At 47.9% G+C, this 18,875-nt stretch overlaps 1 long non-coding RNA gene across 1 annotated transcript; it reads left to right on the top strand.

Annotated features, from left to right (window-relative positions):
* Window positions 1-9,417: 9,417 nt before the first annotated feature.
* On the top strand, window positions 9,418-15,986 carry LOC108522600 (uncharacterized). The gene is made up of 2 exons (XR_001883543.1): window positions 9,418-10,303; window positions 15,098-15,986. It is a non-coding gene; the product is annotated as an uncharacterized LOC108522600 (long non-coding RNA).
* Window positions 15,987-18,875: the final 2,889 nt, after the last annotated feature.

Raw genomic sequence — 18,875 nt, 5'->3', positions numbered from 1 at the left:
CAAACAGTTTTTAAAAGAAAATAGTGGAAAGGTAGAGACCCTAGAAGAGGGAGAAGGCCTAAGGCAATTTCTTCTTCCTCTCTTCCCCACCATTCTTTCAGCCACTGTGGAGAGAGGGAGAGTATGGGGTGCAGGGTAGATGAGAGTAGACAATTGTGATTATCTGAGGAGGGTTTTTGGGTTAGGGAGTGAGCTTCTTACTGATGTTATTTATTTTTTTTTTGAGACAGAGTCTCACTGTGTCACCTAGGCTGGAGTGAGATCTCGGCTCACTGCAACCTCTGCCTCCCGGGTTCAAGTGATTCTCCTGCCTCAGCCTCACAAGTAGCTGGGACTGCAGGCAGGCACCACCATGCCTGGCTAATTTTTTGTATTTTTAGTAGAAATGGGGATTTCACCATGTTGGCGCGGCTGATCTCAAACTTCTTTTTTCTTATTTTTTTTTTTGTTTGAGACGGAGTCTCACTCTGTCGCCCAGGCTGGAGTGCAGTGGTGTGATATCGGCTCGCTGCAAGCTCCGCCTCCCCTGTTCATGCCATTCTCCTGCCTCAGCCTCCTGAGTAGCTGGGACTACAGGCGCCCACCACAACGCCCCGCTAATTTTTTTTTTTTTTGTAGTTTTAGTAGAGACGGGGTTTCACCATGTTAGCCAGGATGGTTTCAATCTCCTGACCTCGTGATCCATCTGCCTTGGCCTTCCAAAGTGCTGGGATTACAGGCATGAGCCACTGCCCCCAGCCTGCTGATCTCAAATTTCAGACCTCAGGTGATCCCCCCACCTGGGCCTCCCAGAGTGCTGGGATTACAGGCGTGAGCCCCTCGCCTGGCCAAAAAACTTTTATGTTAAGTTCAGGGGTACATGAGCAGGTTTGTTATAGAGGTAAATTGCCTGTCACGGGGGTTTAGTGTACAGACTTGTTAATCACCTTGTAATTCTTTCCACCATTTATTTACCTTTCTCCACAGCAGCCTATTCACTTAACAATAAACTGAGTGCCCATTATGTGCCAAGAACTGGAGATAAGGATATGAGTAAGGAATCTTACTTATCTCCAGTTTTTGTAGCATATACTCATTCTGTTTCTCTTCCCTTTGTCCTAGTTTGAGTGCCCAGCAGGTGTTTCAAGTCACTGATTATGTATCCACTCTGCAAAAGTTGTTTGTGCAGCCTGCTTACCCTCCTTTGGAACTTTGGTATTCTTTTTTTATTTCTTTTTTCTTTTTTTTTTTGAGACGGAGTCTTGCTCTGTCGCCCAGCCTACAGTTCAGTGGTGTGATCTCGACTCACTGCAACCTCCGCCTCCCATGATTCTTCTGCCTCAGCCTCCCGAGCATCTGGGATTACAGGCGCCTGCCACCGTGCCTGGCTAATTTTTGTATTTTCAGTAGAAACGGGGGTTTCACCATCTTGGCCAGGCTGGTCTCGAACTCCTGACCTCATGATCCACCCACCTTGGCTTCCCAAAGTGTTGGGATTACAGGCATGAGCCACCACGCCCGGCCATGAACTTCAGTATTCTATAGATAGTATTTGATAGATTGAAAGGGAGTAGATTAGGGGTCCAGAGAGTGTCCTGAAGCTTAAAAGAAAAATGATTTGGCTGGGTGTGGTGGCAGGCACCAGGCGTGGTGGTGCGTGCCTGTAGTCCCAGCTACTGGGGAGGCTGAGACGGGAGAATCCCTTGAGCAGTGAGCTATGATCATGCCACTGCACTCCAGCCTGGGCAAGAGAGCGAGGCCCTGTCTCTTTCAAAAAAAAAAAAAGAAAGTAAAGAAGATACATAAACTGAGAAATCCATTGTGTTCTAATTTACTTAACCAGTCCCTTATTAATGAATTTGAATGTTTGCTTGTTTCATTTTTGCCTTTACAATGTTGTGACAAATGTCTTCATACATTATCTTGCCTCTAATTATTGCTCTCTCTCTCTCTCTTTTTTTTTTCCGAGACAGAATCTCACTCTGTTGCCCAGGCTTGACTTGGCTCACTGCACCCTTCACCACCTGAGTTCAAGTGATTCTCCTGCCTCAGCTTCCTGTGTAGGTGCGATTACAGGGGTGCGCCACCATGCCCTGCTAATTTTTTTTTTTTTTTTTTTTTGAGACAGAGTTTTGCTCTGTTGCCCAGGCTAGACTGTAGTGGTGGGATTTCGGCTCACTGCAACCTCTACCTCTAAGGTTCAAGTGATTCTCCTGCCTCAGCCTCCCCAGGAGCTGGGACTACAGGCACATGCCACTATGCCTGGCTAATTTTTTATATTTTTAGTAGAGATGGAGTTTTACTGTGTTAGCCAGGATGGTCTCTATCTCCTGACCTCGTAGTCCACCTCCCTCGGACTCCCAAAATACTGGGAGTACAGGCGTGAGTCACCAACCCAGCCAATTTTTTGTATTTTTAGTAAAGATGAGGTTGCACCATGTTGGCCAGGCTGCTCTTGAACTCCTGACCTCAGGTGATCCTCCCACCTTGGCCTCCTAAAGTGCTGAGATTACAGGTGTCAGCCACCACGCCTGGCCCAATTCTCATTCCCCTTCCCCTTCCCCTTCCCCTTCCCCTTCTCCTTCTCCTTCTTATTATTATTTTTGGGACGGAGTTTTGCTCTTGTTGCCCAGGCTGAAGTGCAATGGTGCAATCTCGGCTCACTGCAACCTCCGCCTCCCTGGTTCAAGTGATTCTCCTGCCTCAGCCTCCGAGTAGCTGGGATTACAAGCCCCCACCACCACCCTTGGCTAATTTTGTGTTTTTAGTAGAGACAGGGTTTCTCCATGTGGGCCAGGCTGGTCTCAAACTCCTGACCTCAGGTAATCTGCCCGTCTCCGTCTCCCAAAGTGCTGGAATTACAGGCGTGAGCAACTGTACCCGGCTTCTTTTTATGATTAATATTAAAATATTTTTATGTAATTATTTATTTTCTTCATTATTGTTATTTTTACTTTAAGTCCCAGGATACATGTGCAGAATGTGCAGGTTTGTTACATAGGTGTCCATGTGCCATGGTGATTTGCTGCACCTATCAACCTGCCATCTAGGTTTTAAGCCCTGCATGCATTAGGTATTTGTCCTAATGCTCTCCCTCCCTTTTTCCCCTACACTATTTTATTTTTTTGAGACAGAGTCTCTATTGCCCAGGCTAGAGTGCAATGGTGCAATCTCAGCTCACTGCAACTTCCACCTCCCAGGGTCAAGCGATTTTCCTGTCTCAGCCTCCCAAGTAGCTGGGACTACAGGTACACACCACCACACCCGACTGATTTTTGCATTTTTTTGCAGAGACAGGGTTTTGCCAGGCTGGTCTCAAATTCCTGACCTCAAGTGATCCGCCCACTTTGGCCTCCCAAAGTGCTGGGATTACAGGCAGGAGACACCGTGCCCAGCAAAAATATTTTTATTTTAAAATGTATTAAATTTATTAAAATTTTATTTTTAAATTGCATCATTTACATATAGTGAAATGATCAGATCTTTAGCAAATCCATCAATGAATTTTGACAAATACAGCCATGTCACCCACACCCCTGTCAAGATATAGAAAGTTCTCTTTGCCATATTTGATTCTGCCCTACCCCGAGTAGCCATGGATCTGATGACTATCACTATAGAGCAGTTTTCCTTTTTTTTTTTTTTTTTGAGACAGAGTCTCACTCTGTCACACACGCTGGAGTACAATGGTGCAATCTCGGCTCACTGCAACCTCTGCCTCCCAGGTTCAAGTGATTCTCCTGCCTCAGCCTCCTGAGTAGCTGGGATTACAGGTATGGGCCACCACACCCAGCTAATTTTGTATTTTTAGTAGAGACGGGGTTTTGTTATGTTCACCAGACTGGTCTCAAACTACTAACCTCAGGTGATCCACCTGCCTCGGCCTCCCAAAGTGCTGGGATTACAGGTGTGAGCCACTGCGCTGGGCCACCTGTTTTAAAACTTCCTATAAATGCATGCATAGGGTATGGCCTCCTTTGTGTCTGGCTTTTTGTATTTGGCATAATACCTATGTAATCCATCCATGTTGTTGCACCTATCAGTAGTTCATTCTTTTTTTTTTTTTTTTTTTTTTTTTTTTTTTTTTTTTTGAGACAGAGTCTCACAGTCTTAGGTTGGAGTGCAATGGTGAGATCTCAGTTCACCACAACCTCCACCTCCCACGTACAAGCATTTCTTCTGCCTCAGCCCCCTGAGTAGCTGGGACTACAGGTGTGTGCACCACCACGTCTGGCTAATTTTTGTATTTTTAGTAGAGATGGGATTTCCCAGCTACTGCGGAGGCTGAGGCAGGAGAATCACTTGAACCCAGACGGCGGAGGTTGCAGTAAGCCAAGATCGCACCATTGCACTCCAGCCCGGCTGACAAGAGTGAAACTCTGTTCAAAAACAAACAAACAAACAAACAAACAAACAAACAAACAAACAAACAAAAAAAGCCAGGTGTTGTGGCTCACACTTGTGGTCCCAGCTCGTGGGAAGCCCAAGAGTTCAACCCTGCAGTGAGTGGTGGTCATACCAGTGTACTCCAGTCTGGGCGACAGAGTGAAACTTTGTCTCAAAAAGAGAAAAGAAAGCAAGATGAAGGAAAGCCTATGTAGTTTGCTAAAATTTATGTGAAAAGAGGGAAATTATACACATACATATATATACACACACACACATGCACGCACACACACATATTTGCTTGCATATGCATAAAATGTCTAAGGTTTTTTTTTGGGGGAGGGGGGACAGAGTCTCACTCTGTCACCCAGGCTGGAGTGCAATCGTGCAATCTCAGCTCACTGCAACCTCCACCTCCCGGGTTCAAGTGATTCTCCTGCCTCAGCCTCCCGAGTAGCTGGATTACAGCCTTCTGCCGCCACGCCCACTAATGTTTTGTATTTTCAGTAGAGACAGGGTTTTGCCAAGTTGTCCAGGCTAGTCTCGAACTTCTTACCTCACGTGATCCGCCTGCCTCGGCCTCCCAAAGGGCTGGAATTACAGGCATAAGCCACCGAGCCTGACTGAATGTCTAAATTTGTTTGTTTGTTTGTTTGTTTATCAAGACGGAGTCTTGCTCTTGTCGCCCAGGCTGGAGTGCAATGGCAAGATCTCAGCTCACTGCAGCCTCTGCCTCCCAGGTTCAAGCGATTCTCCTCCCTCAGCCTCTCGAGTAGCTGGGATTATAGGTGCCTGCCACCATGCCTGGCTAATTTTTGTATTCGTTGGCCAGGCTGGTCTCGAACTCCTGACCTTGTAATCCACATGCCTCGGCCTCCCAAAGTGCTGGGATTACAGACCTAAGCCACCACACCTGACCAAGACAGAGACTTTTAACCTTTTGAACCTTTGAATTTTGAACCAAGTGAAAACATGAAAATAAAAGATTAATTCCAAGGAGAAAAAAGAACTGAAAAGCAAAAAAACTCATAGTGAAAACTTACAGGAAAAAAAACTCACCCTGAAGTAATTCGTTTACCTCATTAAGAGAAAACAAAAATTGTCTAACATTATATCACTCGTTTTTTTTTTTTTTTTTGAGATGGATCTTGCTCGTTGCCCAGGCTGGAGTGCAGTGGTTGCGATCTCAGCTCACCTGCCACCTCTGCCTTAAGCGGCTTAAGCGATATCCTGCCTTCAGCCTCCTGAGTAGCTGGGACTACAGTTGCGTGCCACGATGCCCAGCTAATTTTTGTATTTCTAGTAGAGATGGGGTTGCACCATGTTGACCAGGCTGGTCTTGAACTGACCTCAAGTGATCCACCTTGGTCCACCCTGGACCTCCCAAATTTCTGGCATTACAGGCGTGAGCCACTGCTTCCATCCAAAACCCAACCTTTACAAGGGATTCTTTTTTTTTTTTTTTTTTTTTCAGATGGAGTTTTGCTCTTGTTGCCCAGGCTGGAGTGCAATGATGCAATCTCTGCTCACTGCAACCTCTGCCTCCCAGGTTCAAGAGATTCTCCTGCCTCAGCCTCCCCAGTAGCTGAGATTATTGGTGCATGCCACCACGCCCAGCTAATTTTTAGTAGAGATGGGGTTTCACCATGTTGGCCAGGCTGGTCTCAAACTCCTGACCTCAGATGATCCACCCTCCTCGGCCTCCCAAAGTGCTGTGATTGCAGGTGTCAGCCACCACACCTGGCCTTTACATGGGATTCTAATGGTCTAATACGACAGTTGTGATTTTAGTGAGCTCAGGATGCCCTCTGGTGTCCATGTGGGCTCAAGGATGTGATATTTTGAAAAACACTTGTAATTCTGGGGGACACGTAATTGAAGCCATTTGCCAACTTTTCAAGATTCTCATTCGTTTTTGTTTTGTTTTGTTTTGTTTTTGGAGAGAGAGTCTTGCTCTGTTGCCCTGGCTGGAGTGCAGTGGTGCGATCTTGACTCACCTCCGCCTCCCTGGTTCAAGCGATTCTCTGCCTCAGCCTCTAGAGTAGCTGGGACTACAGGTGCGTGCCACCATGCCCGACCAGTTTTTGTATTTTTTGTAGAGGCAGGGTTTTACCATGTTGGCCAAGGCGGTCTGGAACTCCTGGCCTCAAGTGATTCATCAGCCTTCGTCTCCCAAAGTGCTGGGATTACAGGCATGAGCCACCACGCCCGGCCTTTTTATTTTATTTTATTTTATTTGAAACAGAGTGTCACTCTTTTGCCTAGGCTGGAGTGTTGGTGGCCTGATTTCTGCTCACTGTAACCTCCACCTCCCTAGCTGAAGCGATCCTCCCACCTCAGCCTCCCAAGTGGCTGGGATTACAGGCGTGAGCCACCAAAGATTCTCATTCTTAGCCCATTCTGTTATCCCTGTGAGTTTGCTAATAGTTGTCATACTGGGTCACCTTGTATTTGGATCAGAAGGTACACAAGGAGATCCGAGGGTCTCCTCTGCCTCATAGTGCTCTTCCAGTCCTCTTCTGATATTAGAGATCAAACCAGGTTGCCTTAGGTCAGTGGTTCTCAAAATGTAGTTCTGGGACAAACAGCACTGGCATCACCTGGAAACTTGTTAGAAATGCAGTTCTTAGCCAGGCACAGTGGCTCATGCCTGTAATCCCAGCACTTTGGGAGGCCGAGGCGGGCGTATCACCTGAGGTCAGGAATTTGAGCACAGCCTGGCCAACACGGTGAAACACCGTCTCTACTAAAAATACAAAAAGTTAGCTGGGCGTGGTGGCAAGCACCTGTAATCCCAGCTACTTGGGAGGCTGAGGCAGGAGCATCGCTTGAACCCAGGAGGTGGAGGTTGCAGTGAGCCGAGATTGCGTCATTGCACTCCAGCCTGGGGGACAATAGCAAGACTTAATCTCAAAACAAAACAAAACAAACAAAAAAAGAAATGCAATTCTCTGGCCTTGCCCACACATACTATATCAGAAACTTCAGTTTGACCTCCCCCTACCCCTGGAGAATTCTGCTTTTCAAATCAGGCCTTTCTCTTTTTCTGTCTCTCTGTCTTAAGTCTCAATATTGAGTAGCTGTGATTTTGGAATAGTCAGATGTGGGACACCCTTTCTTGCCAGGAAGCACCGGCTCCTCAGTCAGCTGAGTCTGATTCTTGGCCTGGCCCAGGGAAATAAATTCACATCCTGGATTCTCAGCAATGCTCTCTTGTCCCAGCTGCCTGTTGGGCTCCTACTTATACCTCAAAACATAGCTTGAACATTGTCTCTCTTGTGAACGTTCTGTGACTCCTAGGTCAGAGATGATGGTCTACTTGTGAGTTTGCAAAGTATGTGTACACGTCCTGCCAACCATTAGTGTTACAGTTTCCTTACTGATCTCTACCTGAGCAAGACTGGGACAACCCTGAGCGCAAGGGGGGTTTGGTTCCTCTCACCTCAGCCCCAGCTCCTTAAACACAATGCCTGGCACACAGTAGGTATTTGATAAATATTTACTCAATGAAGGAACCGCCTGCAATGGCCTGGTGGACAGGAAAGTGGAATGAAAGCAGTCCAAAAGTGGCTGGAAAAAGATTTTCTAAATCCTGGTGCTGGGCACAGGGCCCCCTAAAGTTTGCTTTTGGAACCTTCCTATCTGTCTTGTTCTCCTCTCACCAGGCACATCCCTGCCCTCCAGAGCCCACCTAGTCACACACTACCTTTCAGGACTACCATCCACATCGGCCAGATGCAAACCCACAATGACTTCCTGCCATGGCTCCCAGTGCTCAGCTGCAACTCTGAGGCCCATTTCAGTGGGAGTTAGGAGCTTATCCAATGGAGGTGTCACTAGGAGTGACAATGGCTGGCTTTAAAGTTAGGGAAGTAGTGTTTACATTTCAAAAGAGAAGACTGCTCCACAAGGAATGTACACTTTTGATATATGCAGGGCTCAGGTCTTCAGGGGATAAATGAGGTCGATAGCTCCAGGAGTACTGGGACCTGCGCTCATTGGCTGACTGTTCCGCCCACCTGTCACTCACAGCCTAGGCAGTGAATGGGCTCTCACCTCCGTCTCTTCTCTGCACGCCCTGGATGTGGATGACCTGAGTGTGAACTCGCCTGAGCTCTGACCCTGGGTGCTCTTCCTGATGTTGTAGAGCCTCTGTGGGTGTGACGCATGCATAGGGGAGCTTCACAGGAGGCTGTGTGCCCTTTAAGTCTAAAGACCTACATTTTTTGGTAATCTATGTCAGGTGTTCATATCTCAGGGACTCAGATGCCCAAACTGTGAAAATGAGACAATCCATCCCATTTCTCAGGTGTGGTGAGATTAATTTTATATGACAACCAGTAATCTGTACATTGATCGTATTCTCAGTGTTGCCTTTATTACTCGGCCAATGCCTAGAACCCAAGGATGGGATAGGCCTTGTGGAGGAAGAGCTCCTTTCCTCCTTCTAAAGGCGCCATCAACAGGAATTTCCTTCAGGATAAGTTGGAAAAGAGCATTTGGGCTTTTTAATTAACATTTTAAATGTTTTTAAAATTCACAATAGATATTTTACCCTAAAATAAAGTAAAACTTGCTTAATTACAGAAAATGTGAAAAGTATATAAAAGCAGGGTCTCGCTCTGTTGCCCAAACTGGAGTGCAGTGGTGTGATCATGGCTCACTGCAACATCAAAATGCTGGTCTTACACGATCCTCCTGCCTCGCCTCCGGAAGCACTAGTTTTACAGGTATGAACCATAGCGCCGGCTCTTTCTGCCTTTCTTCAACACATCCTCCCAGGCTTCCCTCCTTTCTCCACTCTCTGCATTTGATCCCCAGTGTATTCCAACCTCGAGGCCAACACAGGTGACCGCGTCCGCCTGGGGCAGGTGAGGGAAGGGACGCGAGGTGGCGCTGTTACCGCACTCTGTAAGCCGCAGCGCTCTGGGCCCCGCTGATCTTGTATCATTTCAGTGAACGTCACTCCAGATTTTTTTTTTTTTTTTTTTTTTGAGACGGAATCTCGCCGTTGGCCAGGCTGGAGTGCAGTGGCGCGATCTCGGTTCACTGCAACCTCCGCCTCTCGGGTTCAAGCGATTCTCGTGCCTCAGCTTCCAGAGTAGCTGGGAATACAGTTGCCTACCACCACGCCAGGCTAATTTTTGTATTTTTAGTAGAGAAGGGGCTCCACCATGTTGGCCAAGCTTGTCTCGAACTCCTGACCTCAAGTGATCCGCCCGCCGTGGCATCCCAAAGTGCCGGGATTACAGATGTGACCCACCGCGCTCGGCTGTCATTGCAGACTGATGGGGACCACACTCGGATTATAAATTAGGATCCTCACTGAAAGGGTGGGACCATGGGGTGCTTTTTCTTGGCCCCTTGGTTGTGGGTTTTCTTCTGGGCGGCGGAGCCCGTTTCCATCAGAACTGCTCAGAGGCGGCCTCTGCATTCCTGGAGTGACGCAGCAGCAGGAAGCTTTTACGGATCCTAGAATCCGTGGGCGGCCTGTGGGAGGGACTGAGGCGCGTTTCCCTACTCACCCGGCCCCGAATCCACCGTAGTGCTGTTTCAAGCGAAGTCAGATTCCAGATCGCACTGCAGCCCGGACTCGGAATTCCTGCCCCGCGGGTCTGCATTTTCACAGCGGCAGGTGTGAGTGACCCGCAGCTGGAGACCAGAAGCCTAAAGGCAGCTCCGCCCTCCCCAGCCCACAGCGCCGTTATTCCGTTTCTATATCAGTAAACACTTGTCATTTTTCCGTAGCCCGGGGCGGGGTGACCGGTGATCTCAGTCCTCGCAGTGAACTCCGGGCCGCAGAATTCAAAACGCTTGCGTGCGCCGAGCGCAGCCCCGCCCTGGGTTATGTAAATGACCGCGCTGGGCCGTTTCTCTTTCTTTTCCGGACCCAGCAGAGGCGCCTCAAGTCTTCGAGGAGGAAGTCGCCTCTATGCTCGTGAGTCCAGGAATCTAAGGCGAGTGCTGAGGAAGAAAACGTTGTTGTTGGGGCGGAGCAGAAAGGGTGGGGTGGAGGGGGAGGGCTTTGGGCAGAAGACCTCGGAGGCTTGGAGGGGGAGGGGCACTCAGGCTTGGACCATGGGGAGTGACTCACCCAGAGCCGAAGACCATCTCGGTTTCCCCTAACCCAGAAAGTGTGGGATTGGCTTTATTTGTGCCTGTCACCACCACAAAGTGCCTTGGAACAAACCTTACGTATTATTATTTTGAGACAGAGTCTTGCTCTGTCACCCAGACTGGAGTGCAGTGGCGCCATCTGGGCTCACTGCAACCTCCGCCTCCCTGGTTCAAGGGATTCTCCTGCCTCACCCTCCTGAGTAACTGGGATTACAGGTGCACGCCACCATGCTCAGTTAATTTTTGTATTTTTAGTAGGCACAGGGTTTCACCATGTTGGCCAGGCTGGTCTCAAACTCCTGACTTCAGGTGATCCACCCGTCTCGGCCTCCCAAAGTCCTGGGATTACAGGTGTGAGCCACCGCGCCCGGCCGGGAAATATCTCTTACAGAAATAAAGGCAGTTGGCCGGGTGTGGTGACTCACCTGTAATCTTAGCACTTTGGGAGGGTGAGGCAGGCATATCATTTGAGCCTCAAGACCAGCCTGGGCAAAATGGTGAAGGCCTTTCTCCACCAGAAATACAAAAAATTAGCCAGGTGGGGTGGCTCGTGCCTGCAGTCCCAGCTCCTCTGGAGGCTGAGGTGGGAGGATCATCTGAGCCTGGGGAGGTCAAGGCTGCAATGAGCCATGATTGATCTACAACTACACTCCAGCCTGGGCCACAAAGCGAGACCCTGTGTCAAAAAAAAAAAAAAAAAGATATTTTCCACCTTGGATTGCTGGGTCAGGGGATGGTGGGTATTTTCATTCATAGTCTCAGATTACTTTCACAAACAATGGAAACAGTTTCCAGGCTCCTCAGCTTCTCACCTCCAAAATGCCTTTTTTCCTGTATCATTATCAGTCCTAAATGTTCTGGCTAATCAATTGAGCCACTGTTCATAGATTTGCAGGCCATTTGGATTTACCATTACTCTTTTTAATGAGGCTGAAATGTGAAGTTTATCTCAACCGCAAGGAAGTAATTCAGCAAGGGTCAGTGGTTTCACTTAACAGTCTGGCTCTGAGGCTGGCTGTGGCCCTGTTATCCACGGTGAGCAGGCAAGGGCTGTGAGAGGCTTGGACAAAGGCTCCACCCAGGAGAGATCTGGGTGGGCATTGGTGACCAGTAGAACCTAGGTGTCCTGGGCCAGTGGCCTTGGGGACTAGTCTTCTTCACCCCAGGCATCTTCTTTGTTCTGGAATGAGCCTGCCCATCCCTCAGGAAGACTGAAAGGAATTCGGTCAGAAGAATATTACTGACTTTGTCCAGACTTGAATTTATCAATAGAATTCTGAGACCTGTCATATCCTCTGAGTGAGCTCTATCCAGGTCCCCTTCCCTGAATTACTCCTGTCCTCTCCCCACTGACTGGGATGACACCTAATTTTATAACCTGCTCTAGCATCTTTGCTCCCACCGTAACAGTAAACTCCTTGAGACTGCTGGCATCTTAGGAGGTGATTAGATTCAGAAGAGGTTGAGAGATTGAGGCCCCTATGATGGGATTAGTGTGTCCTTTTAAGAAGAGGAAGAGACTGGAGCTCCCAATCTCTTCACCACTTAAGGATATGGCAAGAAGGCAGCTGACTGCCAGGCGGGAAGAGGGCCCTCACCAGGAACTGAATCTGCTGGTTCCCTAACCTCAGACTTCCAGGGTCCAGAATTGTGAGAAATGTCTGCTGTTTAACCAATCCATCGATGGTATTTTGTTATGGCAGCGCAAGCTGACTAAACAAGCACCAAAACCAAACCAGTAACTCCCCCTTTCCAGTCTCGGACCCAGTATTAAGGAATTCTGGTCACAGCGTTTATTCATCCATTTAACAAATATTTAGTAAGTGCTTCTGTGCCAGGCATTTTTCTAGGCCTGGTGATCATTTAATGAAAAGAGACTAGCACCTACTCCCTGATGCTTACAATCTGAAAGACAGACAATAAAGAAAAATATAATAACAGTAGTGGATTATATGGATGTGTTCCAGCAATTTATTGCTGGATAACAAATGATTTTAAGATATTAAAAACGCCAGGCATGGTGGCTTATGCCTGTAATCCCAGCACTTTGGGAGGCCGAGGTGGGCGGATCACGAGGTCAGGAGTTCGAGACCAGCCTGGCCAGCATGGTGAAACCCCGTTTCTACTAAAAATACAAAAATTAGCCAGGCGTGGTGGTGGGCACCTGTAATCCCACCTCCTTGGGAGGCTGAGGCAGGAGAATCACTTGAAACCAGAATGCGGAGGTTGCAGTGAGCCAAGATCATGCCATTGTACTGCAGCCTGGGTGACAGAATGAGACTCCAACTCAAAAAAAAAAAAATTGTTTGTATGTGTGTGTATATATATATATATATAAAGAACCTTTATATTATCTCTCATTCTGTGGGCTGATTGGGCTCAGCTGGGCAGCTCTTCTGCTCCATATAACAGAGGCTGGGGCTGCCATCATCTGGAGCCCAGCTGGTCCAACACATTCAAGAGGCTCCTGCACAGGGCTGCAGTTGGTGCTGGCTGTTGACTAGGAACTCACTGAGGCTGTGAATCAGGTGACTTGGGTTCTCATCCACCTGCTCCTCCATGTGCCCTGGCTGCTTCTGGCTCCACATCTGGGGTCTGGGTATTTCAAGTGGCCAAGTTAGAACCACAAGGCATCTTATGCTGGAACCTCAGAAGTCAGGCAGCATCACGTTCCTCATGTTCTAGTCACCAAAGCAAGTCCCAAATCCAAAAAGAGGGGGATTAGGATCAGCTCTTGATAGGGGATGGCAGGGTCACATTGCTAAAGAGCATGGGGGATGGGAGATATTGTTGAGGCCATCTTTGGAAAAGGACTTTTATAGTTACAAAGTGATATGTGATAAAAAGAAAAAATAGGCCAGGCGCGGTGGCTCATACCTGTAACCCCAGCACTTTGGGAGATCGAGGCAGGTGGATCACGAGGTCAAGAGATCAAGACCATCCTGGCCAACATGGTGAAACTCTGTCTCTACTAAAAATAGAAAAATTAGCTGGGCGTCGACCAGGTGCAGTGGCTTACACCTGTAATCCCAGCACTTTGGGAGGCCGAGGCGGGCGGATCATGAGGTCAGCAGATCGAGACCATCCTGACTAACACAGTGAAACCCCGCCTCTACTAAAAATACAAAAAATTAGCTGGGGCGTGGTGGCGGGCACTTTGTGTCCCGTACTCGAGAGGCTGAGGCGGAGATGGTGACCAGGAGGGCAGAGGCTGCAGGAGCGAGATCGCGCATGCATCCGCTGGGTCACGACAAGACTCTGTCTCAAAAAAAAAAAAAAAAAATTAACTGGGCGTGGCGGCACGCACTTGTAGTCCGCTACTCGGGAGCTGAAGGCAGGAGAATCGCTTGAACCCAGAGGCCGAGGTTGCAGTGACGAGATAGTGCCACTGCACCTCCAGCCTGGTGACCGAGCAAGACTTGGTCTCAAAAAAAAAAAAAAAAAAGAAAATACAAAGTTGAAAGTTGACAATCAATGCAAGGTAATACAGGTGGCATTTTAAGTAGGGTGGTCATGGTGGGCCTCATGAAGGTGCCATTTGAACAGACTTGAAGAGGAGAGAAACTGAGCCATGCAGATATGTGCAAAGGAAGAACCTTCCAGAATCACCCTCATGTACCCCTATGCTCTGTACATACCCAGCGCTCTGCACTGAGGCAGACCCTAAAGCTGCAGTGGGAATGGAGGTGGATACACTTATGGAAAGAAAGACTTCTTCAAAGAATGGTGGCGACCCAGGTCTCCCCTTCCTGCTGTGGCTCTTAGAGGACCTGGAGTTGGAGAGGGGAAGTCACTGGCATGTGGAGGAAGACTAGGAGAGGAGGGGGAGGTCACAGTGTGTCCCACCTTCACTCCACCTCTCTGCTCTCTCTCTCCTATATCGAGTGCCTCCCTCCCCAGAGTTGTGGTCACTGATAAGGAGGACCCTGAGGGCAACCATACCTTGCCATGCAGAGCGGCTGGCTTCTCACCTGCCAACCTCACTCTGACCTGGCTGCAGGAAGGGAAGGAGCCAACTCTGGATTCAAGATTCAAGGGGACCAGACCCAGAGAGATGAGACATACCAGGGCTGGGCAGTTGTGGGGGTCCTTCCAGAGAGGAGCTGAGATATACCTACCTGGAGGGGCCCCAGGGCCTGGAGGGGCTCCTCAGTGTGACTGGGTGAGGTGTTTTCAGAGGACCAGGGTTGAGGGTGGGGGCATCTCATCCAGACCCTGCCCCCCTCTCTGCCCCAGGACCCAAGGCCCCCTCCCTCCCTCCTCAATGGAGATGCTGGGGATGTCCTTAGTCACCCTCTGAGTACTCACACATCATCCCTTATTTGGAAGTTTTTCTTGTTCTAACCTCCTTCCTTCCTGCTGCACCTTCTGCCCCAGCCCCAGGCTCTGGCCTCTCTCTCTCCTCTTCTACCGTCTAGCCGGTAATGACTCTTTTCCCACTGAGGAGGCAGCTCTAGGTGAGAGTCTGGGCTCTCGGTGAGGTTGGGAGAAGGAAAAGGCTTGTGGGCCAGGGGATGGGAGGGAGAATGGGCACAGCCAGAGCAGAAGTGAAAAGGTTGGGGGAGGCGATAAAGACAGATGTTTCCATATCACCATTTTTCTTTCATGGTTCAAGGGAGCTGTCCTTCCTCCAGGCCCAGGGAAGTGAAAAAAGAAGCAGGAACAGTGAAATACGCCACAGGAAAGAAAAATCTTAGTGATCCCTCCTGCTGTCTCTCTCCTTTTGTCTATTCTGGCAAATTTTGTAAGTGAAATTTGTTACCAAGATGTGAAAATCTTATTATAAGAAAGTCTCTAAATATTTGAGAATAAAATTATCAATGTCTCAGCTCTGCAGACTGAAAAAACAATCTTTACAAAATAAAATCATGTTTGGAAAACTTCTCCTCTGAGGGGTATCAAAGGCTGCACTGAATAAGCTCTAAGGAGGTGCTGAAATGACAGCCATTTATTTGCCTGTGTAAGCTCAGGCAGGTGTTGGAATTGAGGAAGGATAGGTAATGAAAAAAGTAACCATGTGCTTGGGGCACAGTGACAGTGATGACCACAGAATCAACACAATAAGCTCTAGCATTTGCATTGTAGTCCATTTCATTCAAGCAAAGCTATCTCCAATAGGGAATTTACCCTGACAGAACATGTGCATTTTGATTTCACCTTTTCTGACTGACCCTTTGCTCATGACAATAGTGGAAAAATACAGCCCTGGGTGGAGATTTAAGATACTAATGAGTCGTGAGATGTATGAACATGCATGTACAGCTACTGCACATGTGCACCCAGAAGACCACCCAGAACATGCTTACTAGTAACCCCTCTTCCCACCCACCTCCTATGAATAACCATGTAAGACTCCCATAAAGGGAGTTTCTCTAGCAATAATCAATGCTGTCTCATCCATAGGCGCAGCCCGCCCTGAATCCTCTCTCTCAGGGTATACAGTTTATTTTGCACTTAACTTTCAAAATAGTATTTTTCCTTTGTAATAAATTGCTTTGTACTTCTCCTTTGCTGCATGTTTCTTGTTTAAATTCTTTTAAATGAAGAAGTCACGAACCAAAGTATTACAACAGCCATCAACATTTCTGGTGCCATGACTCAGACAGAGGTTTGTCTGCTTCATTGGTTTCAGTTCCCCTTCACTCCTGGTGAGTCCTGTGGCAGCCCCAGACCCCTGATTGACTATCACTGCTTTCCCCAGATCTATTCTATTAAGGTTTTGGGGGAGGACCTTTTAAATCACTCACATTATTTGAGCAACTGATTGTGATTGCTTTCCATTTGGCTGCTGCTTTTGCAATGTTTACAATTACCTTATTTGGATGGAACACCCTGATTATTCAGCCTTTGGACTCTTGCTGCTTCTGTTTCACCTTTTGTTTTACTGTCCCTCCCAGGACTGCACCTGATCAGTACTTATTGGCTACTGTAACTTTTTTTTTTTTTTTTTGAGACAGAGTCTTACTCTGTCGCCCAGGCTGGAGTGCAGTGGCTCAATCTCGGCTCACTGCAACCTCCGCCTCACGGGCTCAAGCAGTTCTCCTGCCTCAGCCTCCCAAATAGCTGGGATTACAGGCGTGCGCCACCACGCCTAGCTAATTTTTGCATTTTTAGTAGAGATGGGGTTTCACTGTGTTGGCCCGGCTGGTCTCGAACTCCTGACCTCGTGATCCTCCTGCCTCAGCCTCCCAAAGTGCTGGGATTACAGGCGTGAGCCACTGCGCCCAGCACTTGTTAATCAACTAATCTCTTCAAAGATTTTTGTTCACCTTGAGGGACACATTAGATCTACTTTGCCAGCAGTGCCCATTGCTCCAGGCTGTGTGTGTTCCGAGACTCCTTCAGGAGACGTTCCAAGAGGCCCTCCATGTTGAGTGCAGGATGTGTGGCCACATGGATGTGTCTTCATGGGGACTACAACTAGGCATTCCAAGCATGATGACTGGACATTAAACATGGCAGATCAGTGAAATAAGGAAGGGCTTATTGGCGAGACATCCAGGCCCTCCGCCTGGCAGCAAGAACCACTTCGTTCAGCTTGGAGACGTCCAGCACCAGTGAGACCTAGAATGGTGCATGGCAAATGCCCATGACCTCCCAGGACTTCAGTTTCTTGGGGATTCAAAGGAACAGCCTGGACTCCATTGTTGTCCAGCTCAGCTCACGGGGATGCGTGTGACCTCCTGGATTCTGGTACATGTTTCTGTGGTTGCAGGATTCTCTTGGTACCTAGAGAGCCACCTCCTCTACTGTCACTGAAACGCCTCTAGGGTATATACTAAAAATTGAAATATTTTGAAACAGTATAAGTTAAAAGATAATAGGCCGGGTACGGTGGCTTACACCTGTAATCTCAGGACTTTGGGAGGCTGGGGTGGGCAGATCACCTGAGGTTGGGATTTCGAGACCAGCCTGACCAACATGGAGAAACCCCGTCTGTACTAAAAATACAAAATTAACCGGGTGTGGTGGTGCATTCCTGTAATGCCAGCTACTCGGGAGGCTGAGGCAGGAGAATCGCTTGAACCCAGGAGGTGGAGGCTGCAGTAACCCGAGATTATGCCATTGCACTCCAGCCTGGGCAAAAAGAGCGAAACTCCATCTCAAAAAAAAAAATAAAAGATAATAAACAGTGGCCAAAGAATAAAACTCTTGATACAATCGTCACCATTTTAAGGCTTAAAGTTTTCTTTTCCATCACCGAGTCTCTCCCTTTCCTCTCATTCTTCCACTTATAAATCTCGATAACAATTCTCCTCACCCACTGTGACTTTGCTCCCTTCGGCTGATTTATCAGTTCATCCTGATGGCCTGATGGGTGACAAGCAGAGGTGAGGACTTCAAAGTCCACACCAAGTAGATCTAGTTCACTGTGGCCCTCCCTGACAGGGGGCTTGTGAAGTTGGCAGGGCTTCGGTCCAGGCTGTGCAGTATGGGAATCCTCATTTGCAATGTCTGGAGATCTTCATTTTTCTAACTAGTAAGAGCCATCTTGTTATGCTTGCACTTCTTTGCATTTCACCCCCTTTGAATTCTGTCCTCCCATGAAAATTTATTGTCCTTTTTGATCCATCTATATTCATAGATTTGCATTTGCTTTCCTTTTGTCTCTAACCCATAAGACTCATAAAAATTATCCTAAAGTTTCTTTCTTTATGCTGTGTATGTCAGGGCTCCTCTGCCTTTGGTGAGAGCAAAGGGAGTTTTGTTTTTACCCATAAGAAAACTTTTTTTTTTTTTTTGAGATGAAATCTTGATCTGTCACCCAGGCTGGAGTGCAGTGGCCTGATCTCGGCTCATTGCAACCTCCACCTCGCTGGTTCAAGCAATTCCCCTGCCTCAGCCTCCCAAGTAGCTTGGATTACAGGTGTGCACCACCACTCCTGGCTAATTTTTTTGTATTTTTAGTAGAGATGGGGCTTCACCATATTGGCCAGACTGGTCTCGAACTCCTGACCTCAGGCAATCTGCCCGCCTCAGCCTCCCAAAGTGCCGTGATTATAGGTGTGAGCCACCACGCCCGGCCCTGGAAGAAAACTTTAATTGCAGGGTGAAATATATTTTCCACCAAATTCCCCTTATGAGACCTAGAAAGCCTAATGGACATAGCTACTTACATGTCCTAAGCTGTTATTTTAAGGCCGAAATTAAAACATTAAGGGCACATATAAGGTTGGCCGTTACTAACCTGAAAAAAAAGATAAATGAATGTTCCATGATTAGGTCTTTTCAACAGTGCATGGTCCCAAACAGTACTGTTTTACAATTAGAGATTTGTTTGTTTTTGTGTTTTTTAATAGAAAGAAAGAAAGGACGGATGTGGTGGCTCATGCCTGTAATCCCAGCACTTTGGGAGGTCAAGGCGGGGGGATCACGAGGTCAGGAGTTTGAGA

This window comes from Rhinopithecus bieti, unplaced genomic scaffold, assembly GCF_001698545.2.
Source record: "Rhinopithecus bieti isolate Rb0 unplaced genomic scaffold, ASM169854v2 scaffold_64503, whole genome shotgun sequence".
Classification (NCBI taxonomy): Eukaryota; Metazoa; Chordata; class Mammalia; order Primates; family Cercopithecidae; genus Rhinopithecus; species Rhinopithecus bieti.
The sequence above is the reverse complement of the archived record's forward strand: the minus strand, read 5'-3'. Positions and strand labels throughout refer to the sequence as shown.